Consider the following 18,356-nt stretch of genomic DNA (forward strand, 5'->3'; position numbering starts at 1 on the left):
AAATCCGAGTGCCCCCTGTAGTATGGTTTTCATAAAAATGTAACAATTTTCACACCTTTCAATAATATCATTTAGACAGCTTATCCATATCAGGCTGAACTTAGCACAAGTTTTATTTAAACGTGACTTATGAAGTAAATTTGCTTTCTTTCTATAAAGTTTAAATAAGAAAATTAAGGAAAAAAATGGAAAATTCTTTCTTTTAAATAGTGATTAAAAAAATTATGTAAATCATTTCATTTAATACATCAGACTCTCTAAAACAAAGTGTCATTCTGTGTAATAAAAATTCATGAGTATTTTGTGTGCTTTATGCAATCATCAAAGTCTTTTTTTGGAAAGACTAAAGCACATCAGAGTAAAGGAAGTGCACCACAATGTAAATGTTTCTAAAAATCTTCAAATTTTATGTATCAAAAACAAAAAAACATTATTTCTTTTATTAACATGTAGGGGGTGTAGCTCAGTGGCAGAGCATTTGACTGCAGATCAAGAGGTCCTTGGCTCAAATCCAAGTGCCCCCTGTAGTATGGTTTTCATAAAAATGTAACAATTTTCACACCTTTCAATAATATCATTTAGACAGCTTATCCATATCAGGCTGAACTTAGCACAAGTTTGTTTTAAACGTGACTTATGAAGTAAAATTGCTTTCTTTCTATAAAGTTTAAATAAAAAAATTAAGGAATAAAATGGAAAATTCTTTCTTTTAAATAGTGATTAAAAAAATTATGTAAATCGTTTAATTTAATACATCGGACTCTCTAAAACAAAGAGTCATTCTGTTTAATAAAAATTTTTGAGTATTTTGTGTGATTAATGCAATCATCAAAGTCTTTTTTTTGGAAAGACTAAAGCACATCAGAGTAAAGGAAGTGCACCACAATGTAAAAGTTTCTAAAAATCTTTAAATTTTATGTATCAAAAACCAAAAAACATTATTTCTTTTATTAAAATGTAGGGGGTATATCTCAGTGGCAGAGAATTTGACTGCATATCAAGAGGTCCTTGGCTCAAATCCAAGTGCCCCCTGTAGTATGGTTTTCATAAAAATGTAACAATTTTCACACCTTTCAATAATATCATTTAGACAGCTTATCCATATCAGGCTGAACCTAGCACAAGTTTTATTTAAACGTGACTTATGAAGTAAATTTGCTTTCTTTCTATAAAGTTTAAATAAGAAAATTAAGGCATAAAATGGAAAATTCTTTCTTTTAAATAGTGATTAAAAAAAATTATGTAAATCGTTTCATTTAATACATCGGACTCCCTAAAACAAAGAGTCATTCTGTGTAATAAAAATTCTTGAGTATTTTGTGTGCTTTATGCAATCATCAAAGTCTTTTTTGGAAAGACTAAAGCACATCAGAGTAAAGGAAGTGCACCACAATGTAAAAGTTTCTAAAAATCTTCAAATTTTATGTATCAAAAACAAAAAAAATTATTTCTTTTATTAAAATGTAGGGGGTATATCTCAGTGGCAGAGAATTTGACTGCATATCAAGAGGTCCTTGGCTCAAATCCAAGTGCCCCCTGTAGTATGGTTTTCATAAAAATGTAACAATTTTCACACCTTTCAATAATATCATTTAGACAGCTTATCCATATCAGGCTGAACTTAGCACAAGTTTTGTTTAAACGTGACTTATGAAGTAAATTTGCTTTCTTTCTATAAAGTTTAAATAAGAAAATTAAGGAATAAAATGGAAAATTCTTTCTTTTAAATAGTGATTAAAAAAATTACGTAAATCGTTTCATTTAATACATCTAACTCTCTAAAACAAAGAGTCATTCTGTGTAATAAAAATTCTTGAGTATTTTCTGTGATTTATGCAATCATCAAAGTCTTTTTTTTGGAAAGACTAAAGCACATCAGAGTAAAGGAAGTGCACCACAATGTAAAAGTTTCTAAAAATCTTTAAATTTTATGTATCAAAAACAAAAAAACATTATTGCTTTTATTAATATGTAGGGGGTATAACTCAGTGGCAGAGCATTTGACTGCAGATCAAGAGGTCCTTGGTTCAAATCCGAGTGCCCCCTGTAGTATGGTTTTCATAAAAATGTAAAAATTTTCACACCTTTCAATAACATCATTTAGACAGCTTTTCCATATCAGGCTTAACTTAGCACAAGTTTTATTTAAACGTGACTTATGAAGTAAATTTGCTTTCTTTCTATAAAGTTTAAATAAGAAAATTAAGGAATAAAATGGAAAATTCTTTCTTTTAAATAGTGATTAAAAAAATTATGTAAATCGTTTCATTTAATACATCGGACTCTCTAAAACAAAGAGTCATTCTGTGTAATAAAAATTCTTGAGTATTTTGTGTGATTTATGCAATCATCAAAGTCTTTTTTTTGGAAAGACTAAAGCACATCAGAGTAAAGGAAGTGCACCACAATGTAAAAGTTTCTAAAAATCTTTAAATTTTATGTATCAAAAACAAAAAAACGTTATTTCTTTTATTAATATGTAGGGGGTATAGCTCAGTGGCAGAGCATTTGACTGCAGATCAAGAGGTCCTTGGTTCAAATCCGAGTGCCCCCTGTAGTATGGTTTTCATAAAAATGTAACAATTTTCACACCTTTCAATAATATCATTTAGACAGCTTATCCATATCAGGCTGAACTTAGCACAAGTTTTGTTTAAACGTGACTTATGAAGTAAATTTGCTTTCTTTCTATAAAGTTTAAATAAGAAAATTAAGGAATAAAATGGAAAATTCTTTCTTTTAAATAGTGATTAAAAAAATTATGTATATCGTTTCATTTAATACATCGGACTCTCTAAAACAAAGAGTCATTCTGTGTAATAAAAATTCTTGAGTATTTTGTGTGCTTTATGCAATCATCAAAGTCTTTTTTGGAAAGACTAAAGCACATCAGAGTAAAGGAAGTGCACCACAATGTAAAAGTTTCTAAAAATCTTCAAATTTTATGTATCAAAAACAAAAAAACATTATCTCTTTTATTAATATGTAGGGGTATAGCTCAGTGGCAGAGCATTTGACTGCAGATCAAGAGGTCCTTGGATCAAATCCGAGTGCCCCCTGTAGTATGGTTTTCATAAAAATGTAACAATTTTCACACCTTTCAATAATATCATTTAGACAGCTTATCCATATCAGGCTGAACTTAGCACAAGTTTTATTTAAACGTGACTTATGAAGTAAATTTGCTTTCTTTCTATAAAGTTTAAATAAGAAAATTAAGGAAAAAAATGGAAAATTCTTTCTTTTAAATAGTGATTAAAAAAATTATGTAAATCATTTCATTTAATACATCAGACTCTCTAAAACAAAGTGTCATTCTGTGTAATAAAAATTCATGAGTATTTTGTGTGCTTTATGCAATCATCAAAGTCTTTTTTTGGAAAGACTAAAGCACATCAGAGTAAAGGAAGTGCACCACAATGTAAATGTTTCTAAAAATCTTCAAATTTTATGTATCAAAAACAAAAAAACATTATTTCTTTTATTACATGTAGGGGGTGTAGCTCAGTGGCAGAGCATTTGACTGCAGATCAAGAGGTCCTTGGCTCAAATCCAAGTGCCCCCTGTAGTATGGTTTTCATAAAAATGTAACAATTTTCACACCTTTCAATAATATCATTTAGACAGCTTATCCATATCAGGCTGAACTTAGCACAAGTTTGTTTCAAACGTGACTTATGAAGTAAATTTGCTTTCTTTCTATAAAGTTTAAATAAAAAAATTAAGGAATAAAATGGAAAATTCTTTCTTTTAAATAGTGATTAAAAAAATTATGTAAATCGTTTAATTTAATACATCGGACTCTCTAAAACAAAGAGTCATTCTGTTTAATAAAAATTCTTGAGTATTTTGTGTGATTAATGCAATCATCAAAGTCTTTTTTTTGGAAAGACTAAAGCACATCAGAGTAAAGGAAGTGCACCACAATGTAAAAGTTTCTAAAAATCTTTAAATTTTATGTATCAAAAACCAAAAAACATTATTTCTTTTATTAATATGTAGGGGGTATAACTCAGTGGCAGAGCATTTGCCTGCAGATCAAGAGGTCCTTGGCTCAAATCCAAGTGCCCCCTGTAGTATGGTTTTCATAAAAATGTAACAATTTTCACACCTTTCAATAATATCATTTAGACAGCTTATCCATATCAGGCTGAACCTAGCACAAGTTTTATTTAAACGTGACTTATGAAGTAAATTTGCTTTCTTTCTATAAAGTTTAAATAAGAAAATTAAGGCATAAAATGGAAAATTCTTTCTTTTAAATAGTGATTAAAAAAAATTATGTAAATCGTTTCATTTAATACATCGGACTCCCTAAAACAAAGAGTCATTCTGTGTAAAAAAAATTCTTGAGTATTTTGTGTGCTTTATGCAATCATCAAAGTCTTTTTTGGAAAGACTAAAGCACATCAGAGTAAAGGAAGTGCACCACAATGTAAAAGTTTCTAAAAATCTTCAAATTTTATGTATGAAAAACAAAAAAAATTATTTCTTTTATTAAAATGTAGGGTATATCTCAGTGGCAGAGAATTTGACTGCATATCAAGAGGTCCTTGGCTCAAATCCAAGTGCCCCCTGTAGTATGGTTTTCATAAAAATGTAACAATTTTCACACCTTTCAATAATATCATTTAGACAGCTTATCCATATCAGGCTGAACTTAGCACAAGTTTTGTTTAAACGTGACTTATGAAGTAAATTTGCTTTCTTTTTATAAAGTTTAAATAAGAAAATTAAGGAATAAAATGGAAAATTCTTTCTTTTAAATAGTGATTAAAAAAATTATGTAAATCGTTTCATTTAATACATCGGACTCTCTAAAACAAAGAGTCATTCTGTGTAATAAAAATTCTTGAGTATTTTGTGTGATTTATGCAATCATCAAAGTCTTTTTTTTGGAAAGACTAAAGCACATCAGAGTAAAGGAAGTGCACCACAATGTAAAAGTTTCTAAAAATCTTTAAATTTTATGTATCAAAAACAAAAAAACGTTATTTCTTTTATTAATATGTAGGGGGTATAGCTCAGTGGCAGAGCATTTGACTGCAGATCAAGAGGTCCTTGGTTCAAATCCGAGTGCCCCCTGTAGTATGGTTTTCATAAAAATGTAACAATTTTCACACCTTTCAATAATATCATTTAGACAGCTTATCCATATCAGGCTGAACTTAGCACAAGTTTTGTTTAAACGTGACTTATGAAGTAAATTTGCTTTCTTTCTATGAAGTTTAAATAAGAAAATTAAGGAATAAAATGGAAAATTCTTTCTTTTAAATAGTGATTAAAAAAATTATGTATATCGTTTCATTTAATACATTGGACTCTCTAAAACAAAGAGTCATTCTGTGTAATAAAAATTCTTGAGTATTTTGTGTGCTTTATGCAATCATCAAAGTCTTTTTTGGAAAGACTAAAGCACATCAGAGTAAAGGAAGTGCACCACAATGTAAAAGTTTCTAAAAATCTTCAAATTTTATGTATCAAAAACAAAAAAACATTATCTCTTTTATTAATATGTAGGGGTATAGCTCAGTGGCAGAGCATTTGACTGCAGATCAAGAGGTCCTTGGATCAAATCCGAGTGCCCCCTGTAGTATGGTTTTCATAAAAATGTAACAATTTTCACACCTTTCAATAATATCATTTAGACAGCTTATCCATATCAGGCTGAACTTAGCACAAGTTTTATTTAAACGTGACTTATGAAGTAAATTTACTTTCTTTCTATAAAGTTTAAATAAGAAAATTAAGGAATAAAATGGAAAAGTCTTTCTTTTAAATAGTGATTAAAAAAATTATGTAAATCATTTCATTTAATACATCAGACTCTCTAAAACAAAGTGTCATTCTGTGTAATAAAAATTCATGAGTATTTTGTGTGCTTTATGCAATCATCAAAGTCTTTTTTTGGAAAGACTAAAGCACATCAGAGTAAAGGAAGTGCACCACAATGTAAATGTTTCTAAAAATCTTCAAATTTTATGTATCAAAAACAAAAAAACATTATTTCTTTTATTAACATGTAGGGGGTGTAGCTCAGTGGCAGAGCATTTGACTGCAGATCAAGAGGTCGTTGGCTCAAATCCAAGTGCCCCCTGTAGTATGGTTTTCATAAAAATGTAACAATTTTCACACCTTTCAATAATATCATTTAGACAGCTTATCCATATCAGGCTGAACCTAGCACAAGTTTTATTTAAACGTGACTTATGAAGTAAATTTGCTTTCTTTCTATAAAGTTTAAATAAGAAAATTAAGGCATAAAATGGAAAATTCTTTCTTTTAAATAGTGATTAAAAAAAATTATGTAAATCGTTTCATTTAATACATCGGACTCCCTAAAACAAAGAGTCATTCTGTGTAATAAAAATTCTTGAGTATTTTGTGTGCTTTATGCAATCATCAAAGTCTTTTTTGGAAAGACTAAAGCACATCAGAGTAAAGGAAGTGCACCACAATGTAAAAGTTTCTAAAAATCTTCAAATTTTATGTATCAAAAACAAAAAAAATTATTTATTTTATTAAAATGTAGGGGGTATATCTCAGTGGCAGAGAATTTGACTGCATATCAAGAGGTCCTTGGCTCAAATCCAAGTGCCCCCTGTAGTATGGTTTTCATAAAAATGTAACAATTTTCACACCTTTCAATAATATCATTTAGACAGCTTATCCATATCAGGCTGAACTTAGCACAAGTTTTGTTTAAACGTGACTTATGAAGTAAATTTGCTTTCTTTCTATAAAGTTTAAATAAGAAAATTAAGGAATAAAATGGAAAATTCTTTCTTTTAAATAGTGATTAAAAAAATTATGTAAATCATTTCATTTAATACATCGGACTCTCTAAAACAAAGAGTCATTCTGTGTAATAAAAATTCTTGAGTATTTTGTGTGATTTATGCAATCATCAAAGTCTTTTTTTTGGAAAGACTAAAGCACATCAGAGTAAAGGAAGTGCACCACAATGTAAAAGTTTCTAAAAATCTTTAAATTTTATGTATCAAAAACAAAAAAACGTTATTTCTTTTATTAATATGTAGGGGGTATAGCTCAGTGGCAGAGCATTTGACTGCAGATCAAGAGGTCCTTGGTTCAAATCCGAGTGCCCCCTGTAGTATGGTTTTCATAAAAATGTAACAATTTTCACACCTTTCAATAATATCATTTAGACAGCTTATCCATATCAGGCTGAACTTAGCACAAGTTTTGTTTAAACGTGACTTATGAAGTAAATTTGCTTTCTTTCTATGAAGTTTAAATAAGAAAATTAAGGAATAAAATGGAAAATTCTTTCTTTTAAATAGTGATTAAAAAAATTATGTATATCGTTTCATTTAATACATCGGACTCTCTAAAACAAAGAGTCATTCTGTGTAATAAAAATTCTTGAGTATTTTGTGTGCTTTATGCAATCATCAAAGTCTTTTTTGGAAAGACTAAAGCACATCAGAGTAAAGGAAGTGCACCACAATGTAAAAGTTTCTAAAAATCTTCAAATTTTATGTATCAAAAACAAAAAAACATTATCTCTTTTATTAATATGTAGGGGTATAGCTCAGTGGCAGAGCATTTGACTGCAGATCAAGAGGTCCTTGGATCAAATCCGAGTGCCCCCTGTAGTAAGGTTTTCATAAAAATGTAACAATTTTCACACCTTTCAATATCATTTAGACAGCTTATCCATATCAGGCTGAACTTAGCACAAGTTTTATTTAAACGTGACTTATGAAGTAAATTTACTTTCTTTCTATAAAGTTTAAATAAGAAAATTAAGGAATAAAATGGAAAATTCTTTCTTTTAAATAGTGATTAAAAAAATTATGTAAATCATTTCATTTAATACATCAGACTCTCTAAAACAAAGTGTCATTCTGTGTAATAAAAATTCATGAGTATTTTGTGTGCTTTATGCAATCATCAAAGTCTTTTTTTGGAAAGACTAAAGCACATCAGAGTAAAGGAAGTGCACCACAATGTAAATGTTTCTAAAAATCTTCAAATTTTATGTATCAAAAACAAAAAAACATTATTTCTTTTATTAACATGTAGGGGGTGTAGCTCAGTGGCAGAGCATTTGACTGCAGATCAAGAGGTCCTTGGCTCAAATCCAAGTGCCCCCTGTAGTATGGTTTTCATAAAAATGTAACAATTTTCACACCTTTCAATAATATCATTTAGACAGCTTATCCATATCAGGCTGAACTTATCACAAGTTTGTTTTAAACGTGACTTATGAAGTAAATTTGCTTTCTTTCTATAAAGTTTAAATAAAAAAATTAAGGAATAAAATGGAAAATTCTTTCTTTTAAATAGTGATTAAAAAAATTATGTAAATCGTTTAATTTAATACATCGGACTCTCTAAAACAAAGAGTCATTCTGTTTAATAAAAATTCTTGAGTATTTTGTGTGATTAATGCAATCATCAAAGTCTTTTTTTTGGAAAGACTAAAGCACATCAGAGTAAAGGAAGTGCACCACAATGTAAAAGTTTCTAAAAATCTTTAAATTTTATGCATCAAAAACCAAAAAACATTATTTCTTTTATTAGTATGTAGGGGGTATAGCTCAGTGGCAGAGCATTTGACTGCAGATCAAGAGGTCCTTGGTTCAAATCCGAGTGCCCCCTGTAGTATGGTTTTCATAAAAATGTAACAATTTTCACACCTTTCAATAATATCATTTAGACAGCTTATCCATATCAGGCTGAACCTAGCACAAGTTTTATTTAAACGTGACTTATGAAGTAAATTTGCTTTCTTTCTATAAAGTTTAAATAAGAAAATTAAGGCATAAAATGGAAAATTCTTTCTTTTAAATAGTGATTAAAAAAATTATGTAAATCGTTTCATTTAATACATCGGACTCTCTAAAACAAAGAGTCATTCTGTGTAATAAAAATTCTTGAGTATTTTGTGTGCTTTATGCAATCATCAAAGTCTTTTTTGGAAAGACTAAAGCACATCAGAGTAAAGGAAGTGCACCACAATGTAAAAGTTTCTAAAAATCTTCAAATTTTATGTATCAAAAACAAAAAAAATTATTTCTTTTACTAAAATGTAGGGGGTATATCTCAGTGGCAGAGAATTTGACTGCAGATCAAGAGGTCCTTGGCTCAAATCCAAGTGCCCCCTGTAGTATGGTTTTCATAAAAATGTAACAATTTTCACACCTTTCAATAATATCATTTAGACAGCTTATCCATATCAGGCTGAACTTTGCACAAGTTTTATTTAAACGTGACTTATGAAGTAAATTTGCTTTCTTTCTATAAAGTTTAAATAAGAAAATTAAGGAATAAAATGGAAAATTCTTTCTTTTAAATAGTGATTAAAAAAATTATGTAAATCATTTCATTTAATACATCGGACTCTCTAAAACAAAGTGTCATTCTGTGTAATAAAAATTCATGAGTATTTTGTGTGCTTTATGCAATCATCAAAGTCTTTTTTGGAAAGACTAAAGCACATCAGAGTAAAGGAAGTGCACCACAATGTAAAAGTTTCTAAAAATCTTTAAATTTTATGTATCAAAAACAAAAAAACGTTATTTCTTTTATTATTATGTAGGGGGTATAGCTCAGTGGCAGAGCATTTGACTGCAGATCAAGAGGTCCTTGGTTCAAATCCGAGTGCCCCCTGTAGTATGGTTTTCATAAAAATGTAACAATTTTCACACCTTTCAATAATATCATTTAGACAGCTTATCCATATCAGGCTGAACTTAGCACAAGTTTTGTTTAAACGTGACTTATGAAGTAAATTTGCTTTCTTTCTATAAAGTTTAAATAAGAAAATTAAGGAATAAAATGGAAAATTCTTTCTTTTAAATAGTGATGAAAAAAATTATGTATATCGTTTCATTTAATACATCGGACTCTCTAAAACAAAGAGTCATTCTGTGTAATAAAAATTCTTGAGTATTTTGTGTGCTTTATGCAATCATCAAAGTCTTTTTTGGAAATACTAAAGCACATCAGAGTAAAGGAAGTGCACCACAATGTAAAAGTTTCTAAAAATCTTCAAACTTTATGTATCAAAAACAAAAAAACATTATTTCTTTAATTAATATGTATGGGTATAGCTCAGTGGCAGAGCATTTGACTGCAGATCAAGAGGTCCTTGGTTCAAATCCAAGTGCCCCCTGTAGTATGGTTTTCATAAAAATGTAACAATTTTCACACCTTTCAATAATATCATTTAGACAGCTTATCCATATCAGGCTGAACTTAGCACAAGTTTTATTTAATTGTGACTTATGAAGTAAATTTGCTTTCTTTCTCTAAAGTTTAAATAAGTAAATTAAGGAATAAAATGGAAAATTATTTCTTTTAAATAGTGATTAAAAAAATTATGTAAATCGTTTCATTTAATACATCGGACTCTCTAAAACAAAGAGTCATTCTGTGTAAAAAAAATTCTTGAGTATTTTGTGTGATTTATGCAATCATCCAAGTCTTTTTTTTGGAAAGACTAAAGCACATCAGAGTAAAGGAAGTGCACCACAATGTAAAAGTTTCTAAAAATCTTTACATTTTATGTATCAAAAACAAAAATATTTATTTATTTTATTAATATGTAGGGGGTATATCTCGGTGGCAGAGCATTTGACTGCGGATGAAGAGGTCCTTGGCTCAAATCCAAGTTCCCCCTGTAGTATGGTTTTCATAAAAATGTAACCTTTTTCACACCTTTCAATAATATCATTTAGACAGCGTATCCATATCAGGCTGAACTTAGCACAAGTTTTATTTAAATGTGACTTATGAAGTAAATTTGCTTTCTTTCTATAAAGTTTAAATAAGAAAATTAAGGAATAAAATGGAAAATTCTTTCTTTTAAATAGTGATTAAAAAAATTATGTAAATCGTTTAATTTAATACATCGGACTCTCTAAAACAAAGAGTCATTCTGTGTAATAAGAATTCTTGAGTATTTTGTGTGCTTTATGCAATCATCAAAGTCTTTTTTGGAAAGACTAAAGCACATCAGAGTAAAGGAAGTGCACCACAATGTAAAAGTTTCTAAAAATCTTCAAACTTTATGTATCAAAAACAAAAAAACATTATTTCTTTTATTAATATGTATGGGTATAGCTCAGTGGCAGAGCATTTGACTGCAGATCAAGAGGTCCTTGGTTCAAATCCAAGTGCCCCCTGTAGTATGGTTTTCATAAAAATGTAACAATTTTCACACCTTTCAATAATATCATTTAGACAGCTTATCCATATCAGGCTGAACTTAGCACAAGTTTTATTTAATTGTGACTTATGAAGTAAATTTGCTTTCTTTCTCTAAAGTTTAAATAAGTAAATTAAGGAATAAAATGGAAAATTATTTCTTTTAAATAGTGATTAAAAAAATTATGTAAATCGTTTCATTTAATACATCGGACTCTCTAAAACAAAGAGTCATTCTGTGTAAAAAAAATTCTTGAGTATTTTGTGTGATTTATGCAATCATCCAAGTCTTTTTTTTGGAAAGACTAAAGCACATCAGAGTAAAGGAAGTGCACCACAATGTAAAAGTTTCTAAAAATCTTTACATTTTATGTATCAAAAACAAAAATATTTATTTATTTTATTAATATGTAGGGGGTATATCTCGGTGGCAGAGCATTTGACTGCGGATGAAGAGGTCCTTGGCTCAAATCCAAGTTCCCCCTGTAGTATGGTTTTCATAAAAATGTAACCTTTTTCACACCTTTCAATAATATCATTTAGACAGCGTATCCATATCAGGCTGAACTTAGCACAAGTTTTATTTAAATGTGACTTATGAAGTAAATTTGCTTTCTTTCTATAAAGTTTAAATAAGAAAATTAAGGAATAAAATGGAAAATTCTTTCTTTTAAATAGTGATTAAAAAAATTATGTAAATCGTTTAATTTAATACATCGGACTCTCTAAAACAAAGAGTCATTCTGTGTAATAAGAATTCTTGAGTATTTTGTGTGCTTTATGCAATCATCAAAGTCTTTTTTGGAAAGACTAAAGCACATCAGAGTAAAGGAAGTGCACCACAATGTAAAAGTTTCTAAAAATCTTCAAATTTTATGTATCAAAAACAAAAAAACATTATTTCTTTTATTAATATGTAGGGGGTATAGCTCAGTGGCAGAGCATTTGATTGCAGATCAAGACATCCTTGGCTCAAATCCAAGTGCCCCCTGTAGTATGGTTTTCATAAAAATGTAACCTTTTTCACACCTTTTAATAATATCATTTAGACAGCTTATCCATATCAGGCTGAACTTAGCACAAGTTTTGTTTAAACGTGACTTATGAAGTAAATTTGCTTTCTTTCTATAAAGTTTAAATAAGAAAATTAAGGAATAAAATGGAAAATTCTTTCTTTTAAATAGTGATTAAAAAAATTATGTAAATCGTTTCATTTAATACATCGGACGCTCTAAAACAAAGAGTCATTCTGTGTAATAAAAATTCTTGAGTATTTTGTGTGATTTATGCAATCATCAAAGTCTTTTTTTTGGAAAGACTAAAGCACATCAGAGTAAAGGAAGTGCACCCCAATGTAAAAGTTTCTAAAAATCTTTAAATTTTATGTATCAAAAACAAAAAAACATTATTTCTTTTATTAATATGTAGGGGGTATAGCTCAGTGGCAGAGCATTTGACTGCAGATCAAGAGGTCCTTGGTTCAAATCCGAGTGCCCCCTGTAGTATGGGTTTCATAAAAATGTAACAATTTTCACACCTTTCAATAATATCATTTAGACAGCTTATCCATATCAGGCTGAATTTAGCACAAGTTTTATTTAATTGTGACTTATGAAGTAAATTTGCTTTCTTTCTATAAAGTTTAAATAAGTAAATTAAGGAATAAAATGGAAAATTATTTCTTTTAAATAGTGATTAAAAAAATTATGTAAATCGTTTCATTTAATACATCGGACTCTCTAAAACAAAGAGTCATTCTGTGTAATAAAAATTCTTGAGTATTTTGTGTGATTTATGCAATCATCAAAGTCTTTTTTTTGGAAAGACTAAAGCACATCAGTGTAAAGGAAGTGCACCACAATGTAAAAGTTTCTAAAAATCTTTAAATTTTATGTATCAAAAACAAAAAAACGTTATTTCTTTTATTAATATGTAGGGGGTATAGCTCAGTGGCAGAGCATTTGACTGCAGATCAAGAGGTCCTTGGTTCAAATCCGAGTGCCCCCTGTAGTATGGTTTTCATAAAAATGTAACAATTTTCACACCTTTCAATAATATCATTTAGACAGCTTATCCATATCAGGCTGAACTTAGCACAAGTTTTGTTTAAACGTGACTTATGAAGTAAATTTGCTTTCTTTCTATAAAGTTTAAATAAGAAAATTAAGGAATAAAATGGAAAATTCTTTCTTTTAAATAGTGATTAAAAAAATTATGTATATCGTTTCATTTAATACATCGGACTCTCTAAAACAAAGAGTCATTCTGTGTAATAAAAATTCTTGAGTATTTTGTGTGCTTTATGCAATCATCAAAGTCTTTTTTGGAAAGACTAAAGCACATCAGAGTAAAGGAAGTGCACCACAATGTAAAAGTTTCTAAAAATCTTCAAATTTTATGTATCAAAAACAAAAAAACATTATCTCTTTTATTAATATGTAGGGGTATAGCTCAGTGGCAGAGCATTTGACTGCAGATCAAGAGGTCCTTGGATCAAATCCGAGTGCCCCCTGTAGTATGGTTTTCATAAAAATGTAACAATTTTCACACCTTTCAATAATATCATTTAGACAGCTTATCCATATCAGGCTGAACTTAGCACAAGTTTTATTTAAACGTGACTTATGAAGTAAATTTGCTTTCTTTCTATAAAGTTTAAATAAGAAAATTAAGGAAAAAAATGGAAAATTCTTTCTTTTAAATAGTGATTAAAAAAATTATGTAAATCATTTCATTTAATACATCAGACTCTCTAAAACAAAGTGTCATTCTGTGTAATAAAAATTCATGAGTATTTTGTGTGCTTTATGCAATCATCAAAGTCTTTTTTTGGAAAGACTAAAGCACATCAGAGTAAAGGAAGTTCACCACAATGTAAATGTTTCTAAAAATCTTCAAATTTTATGTATCAAAAACAAAAAAACATTATTTCTTTTATTAACATGTAGGGGGTGTAGCTCAGTGGCAGAGCATTTGACTGCAGATCAAGAGGTCCTTGGCTCAAATCCAAGTGCCCCCTGTAGTATGGTTTTCATAAAAATGTAACAATTTTCACACCTTTCAATAATATCATTTAGACAGCTTATCCATATCAGGCTGAACTTAGCACAAGTTTGTTTTAAACGTGACTTATGAAGTAAATTTGCTTTCTTTCTATAAAGTTTAAATAAGTAAATTAAGGAATAAAATGGAAAATTATTTCTTTTAAATAGTGATTAAAAAAATTATGTAAATCGTTTCATTTAATACATCGGACTCTCTAAAACAAAGAGTCATTCTGTGTAATAAAAATTCTTGAGTATTTTGTGTGATTTATGCAATCATCAAAGTCTTTTTTTTGGAAAGACTAAAGCACATCAGTGTAAAGGAAGTGCACCACAATGTAAAAGTTTCTAAAAATCTTTAAATTTTATGTATCAAAAACAAAAAAATGTTATTTCTTTTATTAATATGTAGGGGGTATAGCTCAGTGGCAGAGCATTTGACTGCAGATCAAGAGGTCCTTGGTTCAAATCCGAGTGCCCCCTGTAGTATGGTTTTCATAAAAATGTAACAATTTTCACACCTTTCAATAATATCATTTAGACAGCTTATCCATATCAGGCTGAACTTAGCACAAGTTTTGTTTAAACGTGACTTATGAAGTAAATTTGCTTTCTTTCTATAAAGTTTAAATAAGAAAATTAAGGAATAAAATGGAAAATTCTTTCTTTTAAATAGTGATTAAAAAAATTATGTATATCGTTTCATTTAATACATCGGACTCTCTAAAACAAAGAGTCATTCTGTGTAATAAAAATTCTTGAGTATTTTGTGTGCTTTATGCAATCATCAAAGTCTTTTTTGGAAAGACTAAAGCACATCAGAGTAAAGGAAGTGCACCACAATGTAAAAGTTTCTAAAAATCTTCAAATTTTATGTATCAAAAACAAAAAAACATTATCTCTTTTATTAATATGTAGGGGTATAGCTCAGTGGCAGAGCATTTGACTGCAGATCAAGAGGTCCTTGGATCAAATCCGAGTGCCCCCTGTAGTATGGTTTTCATAAAAATGTAACAATTTTCACACCTTTCAATAATATCATTTAGACAGCTTATCCATATCAGGCTGAACTTAGCACAAGTTTTATTTAAACGTGACTTATGAAGTAAATTTGCTTTCTTTCTATAAAGTTTAAATAAGAAAATTAAGGAAAAAAATGGAAAATTCTTTCTTTTAAATAGTGATTAAAAAAATTATGTAAATCATTTCATTTAATACATCAGACTCTCTAAAACAAAGTGTCATTCTGTGTAATAAAAATTCATGAGTATTTTGTGTGCTTTATGCAATCATCAAAGTCTTTTTTTGGAAAGACTAAAGCACATCAGAGTAAAGGAAGTTCACCACAATGTAAATGTTTCTAAAAATCTTCAAATTTTATGTATCAAAAACAAAAAAACATTATTTCTTTTATTAACATGTAGGGGGTGTAGCTCAGTGGCAGAGCATTTGACTGCAGATCAAGAGGTCCTTGGCTCAAATCCAAGTGCCCCCTGTAGTATGGTTTTCATAAAAATGTAACAATTTTCACACCTTTCAATAATATCATTTAGACAGCTTATCCATATCAGGCTGAACTTAGCACAAGTTTGTTTTAAACGTGACTTATGAAGTAAATTTGCTTTCTTTCTATAAAGTTTAAATAAAAAAATTAAGGAATAAAATGGAAAATTCTTTCTTTTAAATAGTGATTAAAAAAATTATGTAAATTGTTTAATTTAATACATCGGACTCTCTAAAACAAAGAGTCATTCTGTTTAATAAAAATTTTTGAGTATTTTGTGTGATTAATGCAATCATCAAAGTCTTTTTTTTGGAAAGACTAAAGCACATCAGAGTAAAGGAAGTGCACCACAATGTAAAAGTTTCTAAAAATCTTTAAATTTTATGTATCAAAAACCAAAAAACATTATTTCTTTTATTAATATGTAGGGGGTATAGCTCAGTGGCAGAGCATTTGACTGCAGATCAAGAGGTCCTTGGTTCAAATCCGAGTGCCCCCTGTAGTATGGTTTTCATAAAAATGTAACAATTTTCACACCTTTCAATAATATCATTTAGACAGCTTATCCATATCAGGCTGAACCTAGCACAAGTTTTATTTAAACGTGACTTATGAAGTAAATTTGCTTTCTTTCTATAAAGTTTAAATAAGAAAATTAAGGCATAAATGGAAAATTCTTTCTTTTAAATAGTGATTAAAAAAAATTATGTAAATCGTTTCATTTAATACATCGGACTCCCTAAAACAAAGAGTCATTCTGTGTAATAAAAATTCTTGAGTATTTTGTGTGCTTTATGCAATCATCAAAGTCTTTTTTGGAAAGACTAAAGCACATCAGAGTAAAGGAAGTGCACCACAATGTAAAAGTTTCTAAAAATCTTCAAATTTTATGTATCAAAAACAAAAAAAATTATTTCTTTTATTAAAATGTAGGGGGTATATCTCAGTGGCAGAGAATTTGACTGCATATCAAGAGGTCCTTGGCTCAAATCCAAGTGCCCCCTGTAGTATGGTTTTCATAAAAATGTAACAATTTTCACACCTTTCAATAATATCATTTAGACAGCTTATCCATATCAGGCTGAACTTAGCACAAGTTTTGTTTAAACGTGACTTATGAAGTAAATTTGCTTTCTTTCTATAAAGTTTAAATAAGAAAATTAAGGAATAAAATGGAAAATTCTTTCTTTTAAATAGTGATTAAAAAAATTATGTAAATCGTTTCATTTAATACATCTAACTCTCTAAAACAAAGAGTCATTCTGTGTAATAAAAATTCTTGAGTATTTTCTGTGATTTATGCAATCATCAAAGTCTTTTTTTTGGAAAGACTAAAGCACATCAGAGTAAAGGAAGTGCACCACAATGTAAAAGTTTCTAAAAATCTTTAAATTTTATGTATCAAAAACAAAAAAACATTATTGCTTTTATTAATATGTAGGGGGTATAACTCAGTGGCAGAGCATTTGACTGCAGATCAAGAGGTCCTTGGCTCAAATCCAAGTGCCCCCTGTAGTATGGTTTTCATAAAAATGTAACCTTTTTCACACCTTTCAATAATATCATTTAGACAGCTTATCCATATCAGGCTGAACTTAGCACAAGTTTTGTTTAAACGTGACTTATGAAGTAAATTTGCTTTCTTTTTATAAAGTTTAAATAAGAAAATTAAGGAATAAAATGGAAAATTCTTTCTTTTAAATAGTGATTAAAAAAATTATGTAAATCGTTTCATTTAATACATCGGACTCTCTAAAACAAAGAGTCATTCTGTGTAATAAAAATTCTTGAGTATTTTGTGTGATTCATGCAATCATCAAAGTCTTTTTTTTGGAAAGACTAAAGCACATCAGAGTAAAGGAAGTGCACCACAATGTAAAAGTTTCTAAAAATCTTTAAATTTTATGTATCAAAAACAAAAAAACATTATTTCTTTTATTAATATGTAGGGGGTATAACTCAGTGGCAGAGCATTTGACTGCAGATCAAGAGGTCCTTGGTTCAAATCCGAGTGCCCCCTGTAGTATGGTTTTCATAAAAATGTAAAAATTTTCACACCTTTCAATAATATCATTTAGACAGCTTATCCATATCAGGCTTAACTTAGCACAAGTTTTATTTAAACGTGACTTATGAAGTAAATTTGCTTTCTTTCTATAAAGTTTAAATAAGAAAATTAAGGAATAAAATGGAAAATTCTTTCTTTTAAATAGTGATTAAAAAAATTATGTAAATCGTTTCATTTAATACATCGGACTCTCTAAAACAAAGAGTCATTCTGTGTAATAAAAATTCTTGAGTATTTTGTGTGATTTATGCAATCATCAAAGTCTTTTTTTTGGAAAGACTAAAGCACATCAGAGTAAAGGAAGTGCACAACAATGTAAAAGTTTCTAAAAATCTTTAAATTTTATGTATCAAAAACAAAAAAACATTATTGCTTTTATTAATATGTAGGGGGTATAACTCAGTGGCAGAGCTTTTGACTGCAGATCAAGAGGTCCTTGGCTTAAATCCAAGTGCCCCCTGTAGTATGGTTTTCATAAAAATGTAACCTTTTTCACACCTTTCAATAATATCATTTAGACAGCTTATCCATATCAGGCTGAACTTAGCACAAGTTTTGTTTA

General features: G+C 29.0%; 9 non-coding genes across 9 annotated transcripts; all 9 read left to right on the plus strand.

Moving 5' to 3' along the window:
- The first annotated feature begins 2,482 nt into the window (after window positions 1-2,482).
- Window positions 2,483-2,554, plus strand: TRNAC-GCA (transfer RNA cysteine (anticodon GCA)). Its single transcript has one exon. It is a non-coding gene; the product is annotated as a tRNA-Cys (tRNA).
- Window positions 2,555-5,013: 2,459 nt separating this feature from the next.
- On the plus strand, window positions 5,014-5,085 carry TRNAC-GCA (transfer RNA cysteine (anticodon GCA)). Its single transcript has one exon. It is a non-coding gene; the product is annotated as a tRNA-Cys (tRNA).
- Window positions 5,086-7,039: 1,954 nt separating this feature from the next.
- TRNAC-GCA (transfer RNA cysteine (anticodon GCA)) lies at window positions 7,040-7,111 on the plus strand. Its single transcript has one exon. It is a non-coding gene; the product is annotated as a tRNA-Cys (tRNA).
- Window positions 7,112-8,556: 1,445 nt separating this feature from the next.
- On the plus strand, window positions 8,557-8,628 carry TRNAC-GCA (transfer RNA cysteine (anticodon GCA)). The gene has a single exon. It is a non-coding gene; the product is annotated as a tRNA-Cys (tRNA).
- Window positions 8,629-9,567: 939 nt separating this feature from the next.
- On the plus strand, window positions 9,568-9,639 carry TRNAC-GCA (transfer RNA cysteine (anticodon GCA)). The gene has a single exon. It is a non-coding gene; the product is annotated as a tRNA-Cys (tRNA).
- A 2,966-nt stretch (window positions 9,640-12,605) lies between these two features.
- Window positions 12,606-12,677, plus strand: TRNAC-GCA (transfer RNA cysteine (anticodon GCA)). Its single transcript has one exon. It is a non-coding gene; the product is annotated as a tRNA-Cys (tRNA).
- A 436-nt stretch (window positions 12,678-13,113) lies between these two features.
- On the plus strand, window positions 13,114-13,185 carry TRNAC-GCA (transfer RNA cysteine (anticodon GCA)). The gene has a single exon. It is a non-coding gene; the product is annotated as a tRNA-Cys (tRNA).
- A 1,448-nt stretch (window positions 13,186-14,633) lies between these two features.
- On the plus strand, window positions 14,634-14,705 carry TRNAC-GCA (transfer RNA cysteine (anticodon GCA)). Its single transcript has one exon. It is a non-coding gene; the product is annotated as a tRNA-Cys (tRNA).
- A 1,448-nt stretch (window positions 14,706-16,153) lies between these two features.
- Window positions 16,154-16,225, plus strand: TRNAC-GCA (transfer RNA cysteine (anticodon GCA)). Its single transcript has one exon. It is a non-coding gene; the product is annotated as a tRNA-Cys (tRNA).
- Window positions 16,226-18,356: the final 2,131 nt, after the last annotated feature.

Source organism: Anomaloglossus baeobatrachus, chromosome 1 (genome assembly GCF_048569485.1).
Source record: "Anomaloglossus baeobatrachus isolate aAnoBae1 chromosome 1, aAnoBae1.hap1, whole genome shotgun sequence".
In the NCBI taxonomy this organism is placed as follows: domain Eukaryota; kingdom Metazoa; phylum Chordata; class Amphibia; order Anura; family Aromobatidae; genus Anomaloglossus; species Anomaloglossus baeobatrachus.